This window comes from Seriola aureovittata, chromosome 4, assembly GCF_021018895.1.
Source record: "Seriola aureovittata isolate HTS-2021-v1 ecotype China chromosome 4, ASM2101889v1, whole genome shotgun sequence".
Classification (NCBI taxonomy): Eukaryota; Metazoa; Chordata; class Actinopteri; order Carangiformes; family Carangidae; genus Seriola; species Seriola aureovittata.
Window position 1 is genome coordinate 12,686,493 of NC_079367.1, and position 18,382 is coordinate 12,704,874.

The following is an 18,382-nucleotide window of genomic DNA, read 5'->3' on the forward strand; positions in this document are numbered from 1 at the left end:
CATCACTGTGAGATACGGTGTCTGCAGCAGACATATGGAGTGATAATATGGTTGTAAATTAAGGTATTGAGGTGTAAGGACAAAAAGACAAAAGGATAATTAAAGAGTCTTGAAAGCTGAGCTTGAAATGCAGCCTGTGCATCTCCTGTCCTTACCTGTCCTTCACATGGAAAGATTTATCTGCTCTCTCATTTGGAGCGGGTTCAAATCACACACTGTGGCCTGGACTGGGCAAAGTTGGCAAAGCAGTAGATGTTTTTTTTTCTGTGAGTGTGTTTATTGCTTGTCTTGCTTGACTGTCCACCTCCATTTCTCAACAAATACACATAGGCACCCTTGACAGCGTTAGCACTTGATTTTGGCATGAAAACAATCCAACCTAGCAAGCTGCATTACCTTGTCCAAACAGCACAGCCCTGCACCTTTTCTTTCGCTTCTTCTCTCACTTGTCCTGCAGCAGCAGAATCTGTGGCCCACTTTGTGGAGGGAAAGCGGATTAGGAGGCGGAGTTCAGGACTATGGATACCAACCTCAACTGGCGTATGAACAAAAGCTTAAAATATCCTTGTTTACATTTTGACAAGTGACCCCATGTCACTATCCTCTCTCAGGAGCAGAGCCAAAAAACTGTGCAGTTAAAGAGTAGGTCAGTGGATAGTTGAGCATACAAAGTGTTTGATACTGTAGACTACAGTTTATATTGCCAAACAGTGTTTGAGTATTTTAACCATGAAGGTGATATTTTGCTAACCTTAAACCTGTAATAACTGATTCCTGGCCACAGAGGACAGTGGAAACAACAGACTTTATATCATGACCTTTTAAGTTGACATGGCAAAAACTAGCAAACAGTTGCCTTTTAAGTTATCCAGCAGATACCGAGCAACATAATGTTTAATTTGGAGCCATGTTTTTGGCCACCTGATAAATTTTAGTCTAATATTCACCTAATTCCACCTACTAATGACTAAAATATCTGGCTCTTTAGCTGCTAAATGCTCCACTATGTTCACCACTAACTTCCTGTCTCTGGTGAGCATTGCAACCAAAAAAATAAAAAATTAGCTGACAAATGTTAAAATGTTTCATAGAGGTGAAGGGAACAGCAGAGTTGGGTGATGATTCTCCATTGGTTGATCACTACAAGTAGTCATGTGATTGTTAAAAATAAAAATAAAATGTTGATTATAGCTGCTTTAACTGAGCAGTTACAGTTGCCTAAACCTAAACATATCTTAGCTATATTGTAAAGATGACAGGTCAGAGGAATCTCATATGAGCCATTTTAGGAGGACTCATATGGGTCGTTTTTGAAGGCATGAATGAACCATCTGATTTGTCATTTAGATGTGACGACTTTTTGGAAATAAATCTACTGCTAGCAAAAAAGAAAGAGCTTCTGTGGAGTTCACATGCTTTTCAGACATTTCTCACTCCTCCTTTCTTTCCCTCCTTATCTTAATCCCTTCCTTTCTCCGTCTATGCTACCCTCCCTCTTCTGCTTGGTCCTTCCTCCATCCCAGCTGTGCTTGCTTTAATACCTTTCCTATGGCCCAGAGTCCCTGCTTCTTCTTCCCTTCTCCTTCCTCCTTTACTTCCTTCCTCTCTCTGCTTCTTTCCTCTGCTCTTCCATCTTGCCATTCCCACAACACATAAGCCTCTTCTCACAGCTATCCAAACTCAGCATTAACTTAAAAAACCCTATAGGCGCTGCCATCTTCACATGATCTTTCACGGTTTTATCACAGTGAATTATAGCCCAGTGTTGTCCTCAGGGCGGAGTTTTCCCAAAACCAATTAAAGCCTTTCTCAAGGCGTTCATCCTCCAGTTTTGGATTACCTTGCTCCAGTTCAGGGCCGGCTAACTCAGGGCTAAAAGCACAGTTAGTCCACTTGAACATGCCTGTGTAGCCCACATAGCTGGGCCACACTTATTCTACATTACATATTGATTAGTTTATTTCACCAGTCTCCATAATTACATCCTGTTTTAAGTATGGGTAGAAATACATGTATGTTTATGCTTGCAGTCAGTCATCTAATGATCGCACATGTGTACTGTATGTACAGCATGTGCATACAGTATTCTTGCATATTTCACGATGATCTTTAACCGCACTGACATTACTCTGCCCCCTCTAACCATGCTGCAGAACATCAAGTTAATTACATTAAATCAGGAGACACAAAAAAAATGCACAGAGAAAAATGATGTTCGGCTCATCATTATACAACTCCTTTCTGTGAACTGTTTTCTGTGTGCATATTTTAATAATTTCACCAACCAGGCCGCTTTTGATGCACAACTTATCAGGCCGCCAAAAAGGGATTAAAAGGCTTCATTGCGTATCAAGCCTGAAAACTTGTAAACTATGCTAAATTAAAGCACAAAGCAGGTCACTACTGCAGATTATCACTGAGTGAATGGTTGCTCTTTGTAAAAATGAGTGTCATGTTGTTTCAAATGACTCTCAATGCATCTAAAGTAAACCTTACATCATATGCTAGTTCTTTTACTCATCTATATGATTAAAAATAGTGTCATATATTATCTTTGGATGGTAGGATTAGAGTCAAATATCGCGCAGCAGTGAGGTCACAGATTGATCCAGCAGGGAGACACTGAAGCTCCTACCTGGTCAGGGCCATTAGTCACCCTGGATTAAAAAGTTCCTAAAATGTAAACTGTTGACTGACTGGTTTGTGTTGGAACTGGGGACCGTAGGTAACATAAAACTTTGCAATGTCATACACTACTTCTTTGAAATGGAAACTTTTCTGAGGCTATGCAGTGGAAAAATTGCCAACACTATTCAACAAAACCTACAGTGTTTGAGTTTTCTGTCAGCACAAAGCCAGCTGACCACAGTTAGTCATGCGCTGAGCCCGAACAGCTTCACTATCACTTTTTAGCCCAAGCTAGAGGCACACACAGCACCACATGTTTTGCAGGGCTCTAATATTATCTGTAAATTCTTTACAGAGTTTAAAAACCCAGCTTCACTTTTGGGTTTATTTAATTGTCTCTACAGTGTCTTCACTGGACTGAGCAGGTTTAGTTGACATACAGTACTCTGAAAGCTGCTCACGAGCCTCAGAGGGTTTTACAAATGCCTAGGACATTACTTTGTTCTCCAGGCTTAAAAAAAAGTGACCAGTCATTTCTCATCCACTTGTCAGTGGTGTGTGTGTGTTGTGTCTAAGAGAGAAAGGGCACTATGAGCTGACTGACTGCTCCATCAGCTGGGAGTTATGGTCACTCTGGCCTGTCATAATATCCTCTCTCTGACTGCATGCCCTCAGATTGTTATCCCCACTGAGTTTGTTGTGTGTGTGTGTGTGTGTGTGTGTGTGTGTGTGTGTGTGTGTGTGTTAATATCTGTAAGTGTGAGGGAGCAACAGAGGGACTGTTTGTGTGTGTATGTGTTTCAGGGGGTGCCAGATGGCTACTGTCTGACTTAGAAGCATGAATTAAAGGAAATCATATGAGACAGTTGTGCTTATCTTTCCATTAATATACTTAAAAACGAGTGCCTGATACACACACCAACCCTCTCCATTCAGACACATGTGCACATGCACACAGTGCATGCACGGCAGTGTTTGGAGGGCTTTGCAGGTTTGATAGTCTTTTCCACTAAATATTTTTGATGGTTCTCTGACAGCAGAGTTTGACAACCTTGTTTCTATGCTTTCATATTGCTTTCATTTGCTGTTAATTCTGATGGATGTCATAAAGCGAAATTAATGTGATAAGATTTCCGAAGACGTGTAAACAAATTAAATATGTGCCACTGAACCATGGAACATTTTGACATGTCTTTGACCCTATGAATCCCAGCACAACACCTGCTACCATCTACTGTTAAAGTGAGGCCTACGCATGAACTGGTTGGTGTATGTCCCTGTCAGTCAACATATCACTGCTCCTGTTACTTACAAACAAAATGAGTAGCGAGGCTTGATTGTAACCCCTCTTTATGAACTGTTACAGTCCCAAGAAACATGCACTATAAAGTTTGACTGTTTGTTGCACACTCCTGAAGTGGGGAAGAAGTTCACTATTGCTATGATAAATAAGATAGATATCTGTGTTTTCAATTAATTATGATGCTTTTGTAAATAATTCACGTTGTAGGCATTTATCATATGCTTATGAAGTCACACAGACTAGTGACATGGTTTGACTGGAGCAAGTAGAGTGAAAGTAAGTTTGAATACAGGTTTCCTTTTAAACTTTCCATTTGCACCTGTATATAGTTATCGGTTATGATACTATTGTAAGCACATCTGTTATTTACACCAAAAAAAACTCACAGATTTCATTAATTAGTTTTGTGATGAACTGTTTCATTTAAAATCTTCATATTTACAATAAATGCATTTTGTAATTTTGTATCATATATTTTGAATGCAATTATAGGTTCTGTCACTGCCACAAGGTGAAACTAGGAGAAACCACAACCATCTCAGACCAAAACAAATGCTTCGTCAGCCACCCCCCCACCCCACCCCCCCAACTTCACGTTCTCAGTCAAGGTGTTACGAAGCCCAGTGAAAGCGGCCACTAAGCACACAACAAGAAGCACAACTGAATACAGTTGTGCTTTGTACACCAGAGCCAAAAAAAAACCAAACAATCCAACCTGAACCATTAACCATCACCGTGATATGGCCTTCAGCAGTGCTGACAGTTAGCCAGCTAGATAGCAACATTTGCCGAACACATTCATAATAAGAAAACAGCAAGTTAGCTACAGTCAAAAAACAGACACGTGTAACATTATGTAGCCATCAAGTTACTTACACATCCGGGAGAAGAGGAGCCAGTTCCGAGTCAAGCTGGAGCTCTTGGGCATCTTGTAGGGCTCTCCTCTTGGTGAAACCAGACCAGTGTTGTCTCCACGGTCAGACTGGGAAAGACATTCAGACTTGGGCTTATCTGATGGGTCGGAGCCGGTAAAGACACCGACAGAGCAGGTAAAAACTTTAAAAACTCTTTGGAAGTTTTGACGGTCCACCGGCCGCCTGGGATGTAAGCCAGTAGTCCCCATGACCATCCGCCTGTGCTCAGTCTTATCTTTCTCTGTCGGAGGCCTTGTTAGACAACAAAAAGTGCTTTTTCTTCAGTGGTGGAAATTCTGGAAAGTCACTTTCACCTGAATACTGCAACTCACATGCACTAACAAGCATAGGTACATGCACTAACATGCACGCACCAGCATCTCAGGTATCATATCAATGAACAGGAAAACTGAAATTATGACACAAAAGGGGTGTGACTCCATTACTCTACAATATCTTTACATAGAAAATAGTTATGTGGTGTTATGTCATTGTTTAAAATCTTCCTTACAGAAAGTTAAAAACTAAAAGTACAAATTCATGCTACATCACAACCTACATCACTTAGCATGACTGATATGTGACTGTCCAGAAGTTGTCATCCATAACCGTGCATCTGTCCTGCAGCTACCTCAGTTTGCAGCCTTTCTGGCCTGTCAGTTCTTCTCCACTGAATCCCTGCCAACCTAGCTTGGAAGTTCTCTGTCTTCAGTCAGCATCTCCTTTAGCTCTTTGGCTGCCACCATGACAAGCACCCACCACCCTCTGGCCACAGAGTGATGCAGCTGCTTCCAGGACAGAGGTTTTGAACAGCGTCCACACCGGCTCCATGTCATTAGGTTTGCAGGGAGATGAAAGATGAAATCATTCTGGACAGAGTCCTCTAGGTGCTCACAGCAAACCCTCAATACATTTGGGTCTGCTGGGCTTGTCAGGCAGCTCCCCACAAACCTCATACAACTCAATTCAGTCAGTGGGGCTCTTTCTGATAAAACAAAGTTATTCAATGAGCTTTGACTCAGTCTGTTGTGGTACAATGAACACATATGAGCCATCCTGGTTTTCCAGCATGATTTGCATAATCAATCAATGGTAACACCTCTACTCGAAAGTCATACTGGAAGACCTTACTGCTTTCTATATATTCCAAGCTTAGAGTTGTCCTCTGTGCAGCACAGTCACATTGAAGAAAACCATTTGTCCCTGAGGGAAACTGTAAAACAATATTTTATTTGCTGAGAGGGTCAACACCATTCTTGTGTCTGTGTGTTTAGGTGGAAGCTAGAACCACAAGGTTTTAGCTTATCTTAGCATTGAGACTGAAAGCAGGAGGCTACTGTACATCCTGTAACTATTTCTTGGTGAAAGTCAGCCAGTTACTTGCTGCAATCAAATAATCTCAATGAGATTACCAGCGGAAATGGGGTTGTATCAGTTAACCTCACACACAGCTCAGACATCCTCAAAAATAACACGAAAAAAAGAAAGAAAAAAAAGAAAGAAAAAAAAAGAACCAATTTCTGTTACCATGGGCTAAATCCACTAAATCTTATTTTGTTTGCATTTATGTAAATACTAGAAAACTAAACCATAACAGCAATTTTACACTTCTCTTAATCCTAAGTATCATCTGTATCAAATAATAAAAGTAGGGATAATCCCTTAAGTGCAAAGCAACATCCGTAAGCGTACAACACAGACTCTCAGGCATCAGACTCTCAAACAGATGGTGGCATTTGTTGGAAAAAAAAAAAAGCTGATATGTTGTTGCAGCTTAGCAGCAGCCTGGTGCGTCACACAGCAACGTACAGCACTGCACCGTATGTGCACTCACACGGCCGGGACACACGCACATAGTGAAACGAATAATGAAGCCGGAGGAGAGAAGGATGAGTGTGGTGATTTTGCAGGAGAGAGAGAAATGAGGAGAGAAAAGAGGATTATGCTACAACGTCAAAAGTTCTGCACATTTAAAAAAAAAAAAAAAAAAAAACTGGCAGAGAAGTTTGGAGAATCATAAGGGGAATAGACTGTTGAATAAATGTAGCTGTGTGTGTGTGTGTGTAATTTATGATACAATCTGGGTTATTTTCAGCATTTGGAAAATGTATTTTTGATACACACCCCCCCCCCCCCCCCGCTCTCTCTCTCTCTCTCTTTTACTGTGTGCAGAGTTTAGCCCTTTTCCCAAACAGCTTATGTAACTCGGAGAGCATAACCCAGGACTACACACACACACACACACACACACACACACACACACACACACACACTCGGGAGAAGGCCCTGTGGCTTCATCATCTGCACAGTCTCTATCTTTTTCTCTTGGTCCCTCAACAGCACCCATGCTGCTTTGTGCTCAGAGGGGTGATCCTAACTGCAGACATATGATGCAAGAAGACCTCCCTTGCCTGTGCAGTGACCATCTTTATATCTTACTTCCCAGCACTGGGGCTCAGCCATTGTTGCACTGTTATCACAGGATAATGAAACACACAGGTGTGCGTGAACATACACATTAAAAAAGCTACATCCACACAGGGCTACGGCTTGGTTTACACTCTGTGAGCTGTAGGATTGTGCAGGAGGATTTAAATTCTGTAATTAGTTGTGTTTTGTTTTGTTTTTACTAAATTTGGGATGTGTTGGTGATGACAAATTCCTATGTGTATCTCCAGGCTGTTTTGATGAGAACATTTCCCCACCACTACAAGCATGTAAGAATGGACACAACACTGACACAGAATGTTCTCCGCAAGTCATACTTGCAGCCATTTATCATCATTATCTCACACTATAGTTGTTTATCAGGGTGTTTTATATCTATGCAACCCTCCTCTACAAAGCACATGAGATATTCATATCCAGTAAAATATGTGAATCTTTGAAATTCCACTCAGTCATAAATTTAGATGAAATGCTTTTCCCTTATGCAAAAAAAACATATAATCACTGTCCAGTGAAAACCATGTATCTCCAGTTCTGTTGATTTTTTTCAGATGTTTCAGATGCACTGAAGGATCGGTTGAGAAAATCCTCCTGAGAAACATGCCATGAAAATAAGGCTGTTTTTCTCAGTTCAAGGAAAGCTGGCATTTTAGACTTGCGTGGTTTTCACAGGACAGCCATGATGTGTGAAATTGATGTGTCCAAATGCAAACTATCCAAGAAACCATATGAGCCTAGAGTGAATTTGATGTGCTTTATATGATTTCATAAGGGTTCAAATATGATTTCCTATATGCTTTCTATGACTGCACCGTCACATCAGAGGGAAAATATTCTGGCTAATCATCCTCTTATACACATTCTCCCAAAGATTCACCCTGACAGGGTTAGTATCTGGGAAAACTGTGAGCCCATGACTAAATTTTAAACTAAAGCTCAGAGAGTTTGAGCACAGTTTGTCCACACGACATGAGTTTGTAATGACAGTGGATGTCCTGGAGCAGGGAGGGTCAAAGAGGGGATTAAAACGTCAGTGAAATACGCAAACACAACAATGTAATGTGTCGTCTGTGGTCCCAAGGGAGCAGAAAAAGAGGGAAAATAAGAGGGAGATAAGAAAAAGATGAGGGAGAACGATACAGTCACTGTCAGAATGTTTAAGGAGATAAGTTTTATAAGTTTTATTTATCCCACTTTGTCAGGAGAGAAATGTGTTTGCCAGCATACAGCTGACGCCACCACTGCTACAGCTGCCTTTACAATATAATACAGTGACATCATCTGCCCTGCAGCAGTGTGTATGTGTGTGTGCGTACGTGTGTGTCTGTGTATGTGTGTCTGTATGCACGCTCATCAAGTCAATCAGGTTTAATTAAACTGTACAGTGATTAAGGGGCAAATTCCTCAGTCCGTCGGCTTGCGCACATCCTGTTTCAACCTCACTCATAAATTCACACACACGCACACACATGCACACACGCACACACGCACACACACACATGCCCACAGCATCTTTAGGGTGACTAACTCACTATTAGCTCTCGTCTCCCAGGCCCTCCCTTCCTATTCTTCTTCTCCTCCTCCTCCTCCTCCCTCTATCATTCTCACCACTCCCTTCCTTTTCCTCTGCTCCTTCTTCATTGATTTCAGCTCAGAGGATTTCCTGACTGTCAGGGTGTTTAGCATCTTTGTAAAAATAACAGTAGTAATTATTAAGTGACAAAATCTTAATTGTTTGGCTATATAGCTCTCTGTAGCCTTCTCTGCCTCTTATACCACACCTATTTCTTTCTTCTCCTCCTCCTCCTCTGTCACTTTTACCTCCTCTTTCATGTCTCTCCACATTCATCACCTCTTACTTCCCTATCTTTATTACCTCCTCCACGTTTCTTCTTTATCTCCACCAGTGTCTCCCCCGTTTTTCAATGAGCATTCATTTCACAACTTCAACCCTCACACAGTTTGTCCATACCTACCCCCCCTCCCTCCAGTACCATCTGTTATCCCTTATATATATCTATGCACCTTTCCTTTCCTTTCTGTAATTTCTTCTCTCCATCCTTCCAGCCAGCCTCTTTCCCCACCATCACCTCCTCCTAAATCCCTTCATGGTGATTGTATCTGTGAGATAAGCTGGGTGTCAGACACAAAATGTTCTCCAATTTCTCTGTGTCTGCTGCTGGTGAGAAAGGAAATGTAGACTGAAAGATAAAGTCGAAGGAAGATGACAGGTAGGTGGGAAGTAGGAAAAGATTGAAGAAAATGGAGATCCGAACAGGTAGAGGGGACAGAGGCAGATATTGGACAAGGATGGAGGAAAAAGACAGAAAGTTATTTATATTGTACACCGTTAGCCATCGCTAAGGCAGAGCTACTAAAGCGATAGTTTGACATTTTAGGAAATAGCCTACTCTTTCATATCTGTACAGTGAATATGAAGCCGGAGCCAGCAGCTGGTTCATCTGCCAGGAAACGTTCTTACACAAAACCCCCTTCGTAATATGGATAAATGTCATTTTTATAATTCAGTTTTTGTCCAGATTTGAAAATTGATTTATAACTTGGTGAGCTTTAGAGTTGCTGGTTAGGGGAGTTTTGTGACCTTTGGGCAGAGCCAGGCTAGCTGTTTCCACCTGTTTCCATGTCTTTGTGTGAAGCTAAGCTAACCAGAGGCTGGCTATAGCTTAAAATTTTACTGCACAGACTCAAGAGTGTTCAATCTTCCCATTTAACTCTCTGGAAGAACTATTGCTTCAAATAGTTAATGTTGTGGTATAGCATAAGTGAGGTATCTGAATATTACAGGTCACTGGTAAGACACCTGCCTGCTCTCCAAAATATGTTTTGTCAGTTAGTGGCAACTAAGGAATGAACAGAAAGAAAGCAAACACAGGAAAAAGATGGAGGACAGGCGGAGGCACTGAGGGTGACAATGACCAAAAATAGCTTGTACGCCAAACCTCTGAGTGATATTTGGTCCCTGTGCTGTACTGTACCTCTCCCCTTTAGCCGGGCTGGGGCAGGACAGCTAGACAGTGGTTGTCTGATTGATTGTGCAGAATGGGAGAAGAGGAGAGTGGTTGCCATGGGGATGAGGAGAAGGGCCTTTTTCCCTTTTTTTTTTTTTTTCTTTCTATTTTTTCTCAAGGACCAGTAATTGGTGATAAACTTGGAGGGAGGGGCTGCAGGGTGGTAATCAGACGCAGTGAAGCACAACGGCCTTCGCAGAACTGAAGAAGTGCCGCAGGACTCGAGTAGTATGTGTGTGTGTGTATGTGTGATGAAAGTCAATATGTGTGTGTGTGTGTGTGTGTGTATATAAAAGGGGCAGAGTAAGAGTGGGAGAGGAGATTGAGTGTGTGTGTGTGTGTGTGTGTGTGTGTGTGTGTGTGTGTGTGTGTGTGTGTGTTGTGTGTGTGTGTGTGTTTGTGTGTTTTCCAGTCAGCTGGAGGTGACTGAAGACAAGGTGTTAATGAAATGTGTTAAAGGAAACTGTTCAGATGAACTGTATCCAGCTGAGAGACGCTCCACGTGGCACTGCAGACCATCGAACCCTCTTAGGATCACACAAGTTAACTCCAACTCTGTTTCCATGTGCAGCCGCAGCCTGCAGGAAGGACTACTACACACAAACACACCTGGGAGCTGCAAACAACAGCTGAGGGTGTAGAACTGGATGAGGAGAAAAAGCGTATACTCACTTTAGTTTGGTGTCAGAACGAGGAAATACCACCGCTACATTAATATATATCAATTCATGCCCTATACTGTAGCTGAGGTTTTTTTTTCTCACTTGTTCATTGCCCTCAGAGAAAGCTTGTACTTTTCCCCATAAAGGTCAGAGAGCTGAATTAGCCAGGGAATGTGTGTATGCTTATTTTTCACAGAGATTCTGCTCAAAAACCTGATAATTTGTGGGAATATCAGCTTTTCTGAGAGTTAAGGAACCAGATATCTGCACGTGAATGATGTAATAAAACAAACACATTTTTTGCAGATTGGTCAGTTTGCGGTTCTGATCAGAGTTTTCCTTTTGGAGTCACAGAATCAAAAGGTCATACGTTTTGAAACACTTTTTCTGTTGTTCACAAAACAGTCTCACCACAAGGTCCATTTAGTAGCTGTTCTGGAGATTTTGACCATATCACACAATCTTCCCCCGAAGGGTGGAATTGTACATGTTGAAATTACTCCTCTTCTGAGCACTTTAAAGTCTTCTTGCTCCTGTTGTCTTACTGTAAAAGAGATTAAAATGTCAACCTTTGAAATTGGAAATTGATATTTGTTTATTTGATGACCAGACACAGGCACCACATCCTGGTCTTTGCAGTGTATTGAGCTATAATTGTTATTCAGTTAAGGTCAAGCTGGGGACCCTGGTGGCCTAGCGCTCAATACACATATTGTCCCTGATTCATTTCCATACAGGGACCTTTTGTTGCATATTATCCTGTCCTCATCTCTACTGGAAACTATCTGCCAAGAACCATAAAAAAGTCAACTCAAGATGTGATGATATTGTAAACAGACAGGCACACAGAGAGGCAACAGGTTTATGTGCACCAGTCTCTGTTTCTGTAATGTTACTAGTATGACTGTATTTGACATTTTAAACTACGGTATTTGCACTTCTCCGACAGTTCATCTGTAGTTATGTCTGCCGGCGTTAGGGGTTGGACAGTGAGTGTTTTGGGGCGTAGCATCGGTGGCCCTAGAAAAGCTGGAGCTAGTTCAAATGAGAGTAACTTAAAAAGAAAGCACACGCACAAATCATCATCAATATTTCAATTTCAATTCATTTCTGTTGACATTAGATATTAGTCTCAGCTCTGACAATGTAGATCAGAGTGGCTGTGGGCCTGCTGTATGTTTGATGGGTAAACATGTTAAATTCAAATCAATATTATGCATCTGGCTTCTGACCTGAAGGAGCTGATGAATGCTCTGCCGCATTCATTAATTAAGGTCTTATGTAAACATAATTTGGCTCGTGTTTGCATCAGTATGTTGCTCGCCAGCTACAAAGTCTCTTGGGATGAACTCTCTCTTCGCCCATCTCTCCACCTGCTGTTATCTCTTCACCATCTTGTTAAGACATTCTCTTTGGCACTAAGAGTGATGGTGTTATGAAAGGAGCTCCAGACCTTCGTTTAAAATCTGAAAACACTTTAATTGAGGTGAAAATTATGTTCATCTCAGTCCCATTAACAGGCAATGTAACTCAGCCATTGGAGAAATAGTACAGAGAAGAGTTAAACATGTTTTATACAACAGTCAGTGAGCGTAATTAGGACACAAGCACACGGTACTACCAGAACTGAACATATTTGCTACATTAATACCTTCAGAAGAGATTTTTTGTGACTGAACTACAAGGTCGCTTACTTTTTTGTGCATGAACCACCGAAATAAACTGTGAGTAGATGACAGAGTGGCTCTGACTCTTTAATCTCTCATGTCTCATTATCTGAATCTAAATGACAAGTCATTAGAGGATCCAGTGCATGACAACGAACAAAAAGCTTGGCAGAAGGCGGATGTACTTTCACCTGTACACATCTCTTCACACCCTTCCCTTCAATCTGCCTGACAGCTGCTCGTATCAACGCGCTTCTGAACTCCAGCGCTGACATATCAGAGGCTGGGAAGAAAAGGCCCACGCTGCTTTAATGTGAATCTCCTTATGCGCCTCGACACCATAACTACAGCCTATCGAGGTATAACATTAAATACAATGCAGTATGGCCTCTGACGGTTACGCTTTTTATAGTTTAAAATGCGGCAAGGATCAACACCTTTGATGTGATGGCTGCTTTCTTGGCTGGCTTCCTTGACGAGACGGCAGAAGATCAGGGTTTTCTGAGGCTGATATGATTTTTGTCTCGGACCAAAGAGGAGAAAAACGTGTGATGAATACGATCTGTACAATCAGTTACGTCTGCAGAAGTTGTCAAAACCTCGTCAGTGGTGGATAAGGACGTTTTACAGGGGTGGGGTGGGGTAGCGGGTTCTGGCAGGGCGCGCAGTAATTATCCAAATCTGGACCGATGTCTCATGCAGCTTCACACTGCAGGTGAGTGTAGAGGGTGAAATGAAGGACACAGGGTGTGACAGATGAATATGATTTGCAGGTTAGTATGCTACAGACAGACAGAGTGCAATATTAATGAGCGGTGAAGACAATCCAAACATTCAGGGTGTCGTTTGCTTTTAAAGACCACTGAATGGTACTTTGAACTCAAACTTCATTCATGCAGCCTCCTCTAGTGCAAAAGTAACAGTGTTTCACATTATTGCGGAGCGGCGTAAACAGACCCAGAGACAACAATCATCACGAGGGTAACTGTACAGATGAATTAAATTAGTTCATATTGGTCTGATGTGACTGTGACTGTGTAAATAGGAAGCTGAGAGATATCCCTGCAGGTCTACCTCCAGCAAATAAATCTGTCCATCTGTTTGTCAGATGAGAGGAGAATCAGCTAACACACACACACACAGCAATTTCTCTTCAAAGCTACTTGTGGGTCCATTTTAAAAACCATAAAATTGAACTGATTTGCAATTCAAAACAACCGTTGCTGAAGCACACGGGCTATTTCCAAACAGTGTCTTGAGACAAATTCAAATCAGGCTTCAGTGAATGTGACAAAGATTTTCTCCGTGATTAGATATAAACGCACTAGAGGCCAACAACACCCCCTAATCCCTGACAACTTCCCCCAGATTACAGTTTTAAAGTTTTTTAAATACAGTGAGGAAGGAATGAAGGAAGAAAAGGCCACTTTAACTATGTTGTATTTGATGCTGTTGTGTTTTGTATGAAATCTCATCTTAAATACTTGTGCTTAGTACAGAGAGGAACGTTACAAGTACAACAACACCCAGTAGTACAATGAGTTTTTGCTTAATTGTTTGTGTGATGATTCAGTTATATCATCATTTTCTGTTGTGGAAACATAACAATAACAATCATAACATTGTACAGTTATTTCACCATATTACTGCACATCTTAAATATCTCATTATGAAATATTGCGCAGGGATTCATTCTACAAATTATAATTTACTCGAAAGTGTGACATGAGCTAAATGGGTGGTGGTGAGTCAGGGCTCTGGTGGGCTGCTCTTAGTCAGAGGTCCAGGGCTTAGTAATACACCACAAGAATATATTACTATACTGCCTGAGAAAACAGTGACCGCAGTCTGTCATTATGGACTCACACTGGCTTCCCATCGCTGACTCGGTTAAGGCTGAACTTCCCAAAAAAGAGGCTTCCACGTCTGCTGCTGATGCAGTGCAGCCTGCAGTGAGCGCCAATTTAAGTGTCACTCACTCACGCTGTTCTCTGAGTGGAAAAAAAGAAAACGGGTTCACACAGGTGGAATGTGCAGATTTCTGCGGGAGGCCAGTGGCTGCTGTTGTCCCTCCCATTGTTTGCGTATTTCAGGTCTTGTGGCACACTGTGCTCAGGGAAAATTTGCATCTAATGTTTGGGAGCTGGCAGGTGGGCTTGGCAGGTCCTGGCAGTTGGTGCGCCCTGCCACCCTCCAAGTCCGCCCCTGAAGCTCATTTACTCAGTTTTGACTTTATCTCCGTCTTCCATGTGTGGCCCCTCTCTGAACCACACTCATCCGTCTTCATCCCCCTGCTTTATGCAACTGCTATGACCTATATAGTAAAGGCCATTTTTATGTGTGTGCGCCTATGTTTAAGCATCCTCCTGTGTGTGTGTGTTCCTCCCCTGTGGGTCTCCTGTGCGTGTGTGTTTGAACAGTATAGTGAAGGTCTCCTGTGTGCGAACCCCTCGCGGGGCTCTCCGGTGTGTGTCTCGAGGTACAGAGTGACCCTGATGTGTCAGCTCTGCTTAGAAGAATGAACGTAGAGCTGGTGGACCACCGTGACTCACACACACACACAAACACAGAGAGGAAACCTCCTCGGGGCTCTCCCTGTGATCACTGTAACCCACCCACACACACTCTTGACATTTTTCCTTGAAGCACGTCCTATAGGCTTCTGTAGCGTAGCATGACATTGTCATGGAAGCTGCTGGCCTTGAAAAACTTTCTGTCCTTATGTATTTGTGGTATATCTACATGTGTATGTGTTGTGTACGTGTTTATAGCCCAGCTTGTTTTGTCACAGTTACCCTGTAGGGCAGTTTGACAGTGTATGTGTGTGTGTTTGTACATTCATTTCAATAAAAGCACCAGAGAAAAACAAGTAGATTACCATGAGGTCAAGGCAGAGCTGTGGGGCATCAACCTTTTGGAAAGCCACATTTTTTGAGACTAAAGAGAGAGAGAGACTAGCTAACTAGCTGAATGTGTTTATTAGAGTTTCAGAGATGCAAAATCAGTAAAATGCAGAGTAACAGAATACGAAAAGAGACACACAGAAAGAATATACAACACATATAAAGTATTCACCACCTCCTGTTGAACCCTTATACTTTATTGTTTTAAAACACTAAGAAACACTGTGACGTACTAAGGATGTTTTGACAATGATCAAGTAAACTAAACGTCCCATAAAAACTATGAGGACAAAGGATCTTTCAAAACAAATCACTGAGTTAGATGAACAGTTCCCTCTCATCATTAAGAAAATGAGGTGTTAATTTGTCATCTGACAACAGTTGTAAAAGGGATCCCTCAGATACTGCATCATGGGAGACCAGGTGCGTACAACAACTGCTGCACTGGTGTCTCATTCTGGGGCTGTTAAACCAACTCATGACTAAAAAACATTTGCCAGAAATCACGTGGGTGACCAAGAGACAAAGTAGAACAAGATGGGAGGTTGAGCTTTTTGACTTTTATACGAAATGCTATGATTGTCATAAGCCCTGCACCGCACATCAAAATGAAAGCTGGTGGTGGCATTGTCATGTTATGTGAAGGTTTCTCTGCAGCAGGCCTTCAAAGGCTTCTGAAGGTCAAATAAATGCAGCTATCCAGACAGATCTAACAATCAGGAGCTCGTGGCAGGACATTAAAAGTCTGCAGCTTGAGAGTTTGCTGACTTGAAGGGGGTGAATACTTCTTTTTGGATCAATATGTAGACATTAATTTAACATTTTCTGATGATCAGTGTCAAGTCTCTTTATAATACACCAATGTTATAAAACAATAAAACATTTTTTTTTAAAAGTACATGGCGGGATCATACTTTCTATAGGCACTGTAATCACCTCACCACACGGAGTGCCGAGGTCTGAGCTGGAGGGCACCTAATAACACATACACACTCTCTCATACACACATACGCTGTACTGTATACACACATTTTCACAGGTACTGTGACTAAAGGTGTTTAATACTAACATTTAGCTGAACATCATGATGCCTCACTGGTAGAAGTTGTGCAAACACATTCTGCAGTGCAGCATCCAGCGTCCTCTGCTGTCCAAATAAATAAAAATCTTTACAAGGAAAACCTACAGGCGGCATACAGGCAACAACGCTACAAGATACTAGAGGATGGTAACTGTTGATAGGTTAATCCTTAACCAAAATATATACAAATTTGGACCCAAGTACAAAGAATGATAGAAGATGATAATGCACTTTTTCTTGTGCCGACAGACTTTTCAGTGGAGCCTCTGTGGCATGATGAACTATAAAAATATACTGTTGCAAAGATTCTATGTTGTGGATAACGAACAAAAAAGACACCTGTTTATTCCAATGCAAGTAATTCATAGTCTATACCTTCATAAATACTGCTGGTTAAGACAAAACTGCCCATGTACTGTATATTTCCTCTAAGTGATGCTTTAGAAAAGGACCCAAACAGAGGAGGCAGTGCTGAGGACTGTGTGAGGACAGGAGGAAAGAGAGAGAGCGCACTGGGACAGATAAAACTACTGATCAGGCTCGGGCAAAAACATTGTTTTCAATAAGAAATAATCATTTGAAATGTGACCTACAAAAGGTTTATTTGAATACAGAATAAGGGACAATAATAAATCACGTACCTCTCGCATTTTATCTCATATTCAAACATTTTTTGCCCTCACCTCTGATTTTCTTGTTTTTTTCCAGCACATGCCCATCACTTCCCAAATTTCATACAAGGTAAAACATGTCCCACAAACACATACATAGAATCACACATGGCGTGTGCACACTGGTGCACATTGGTAGACAAACTGACACAAGCACAAATATGCCACTGAGGTTTTGCACAGTGCTGGCAAATGTCCATCACCTGCCATTTCTCAGGTTTCTCTAAGGCCCAGTCTTGGTCCCTGTGGAATAAAGTCCAGTGTGACCAGTCAAAATCAGGTCTCAGTCTCTCAGTCTTATGACATCAGCTTTGCTTACAAAAGCAATTGTTCAGGTTTGAACTGCAGGATTATCCCAACAATGTGTTGAGCAATAGTACAGAAAGAGAGCTAAAACATCACAATATTAGAAATATGATTCAACTACAACTGCAGGTCAATAAACTTCTATTTTTTTTTTTTATTAAAACAAAGCTAGTGCCTAGAATAACCTGACTAAGGTTTTTGCTCAGCATGTCTTTCATGCTTCTGTCCCATAATAGAATAGAGCCAAATGCCACTGACCAATGGAAGCAGTGCAACATTAGATGCAGACTTGGTCCACGATGAGCTGGAAGTGATTTAGGAAAGCTTCAAGGGTGATTGTAGTCCATCAGACCGTCTCTCTTACATCGTAATGCCACACCCCCCAGCTGCTTCTGCTGTACATCAAGTAAAATTATTTTGTCCAGGGAAACCAGTGTAGGTTCTAACTGATATGTGACCCTGTCGTCTGTATAGGTTTTGGTCCAGTTCATATTCAGTGGAGCTGATGGCAGTGTCAGGCCGTAATCCAGATACAGTATGAGAGTTCGTCACTCTGGTCCACACAGTCACAGAATGATGATGTCATTGGAATGCTGTCAGAGATCATCTGATGAGGTCGACCATCCGCCCTTTAAAGAACAAACATCCGGCAGACAGTGATTCAAATCAGTGTTGTCGACTTCTTCAGAAATATTTTTATTTCTTATTTTTTTATCTATTGCCACAGAGTGAAACTAACATGCAGCTTTTATCCTTTTACCCTAAAATCA

The 18,382-nt window shown here is 41.7% G+C and overlaps 1 protein-coding gene across 4 annotated transcripts in view; it reads right to left on the bottom strand.

Annotated features, from left to right (window-relative positions):
* Window positions 1-15,610: 15,610 nt before the first annotated feature.
* The window catches only part of LOC130167471 (arf-GAP with Rho-GAP domain, ANK repeat and PH domain-containing protein 1-like), a 49,842-nt gene continuing 47,070 nt past the window's right edge, over window positions 15,611-18,382 (bottom strand). For all 4 annotated transcript variants that reach the window (XM_056373695.1, XM_056373694.1, XM_056373696.1 and 1 more), the window contains one exon: window positions 15,611-18,241. The gene's annotated coding sequence lies outside the window, so the exon portion shown is untranslated. The remainder of the gene's footprint in view (window positions 18,242-18,382) is intronic.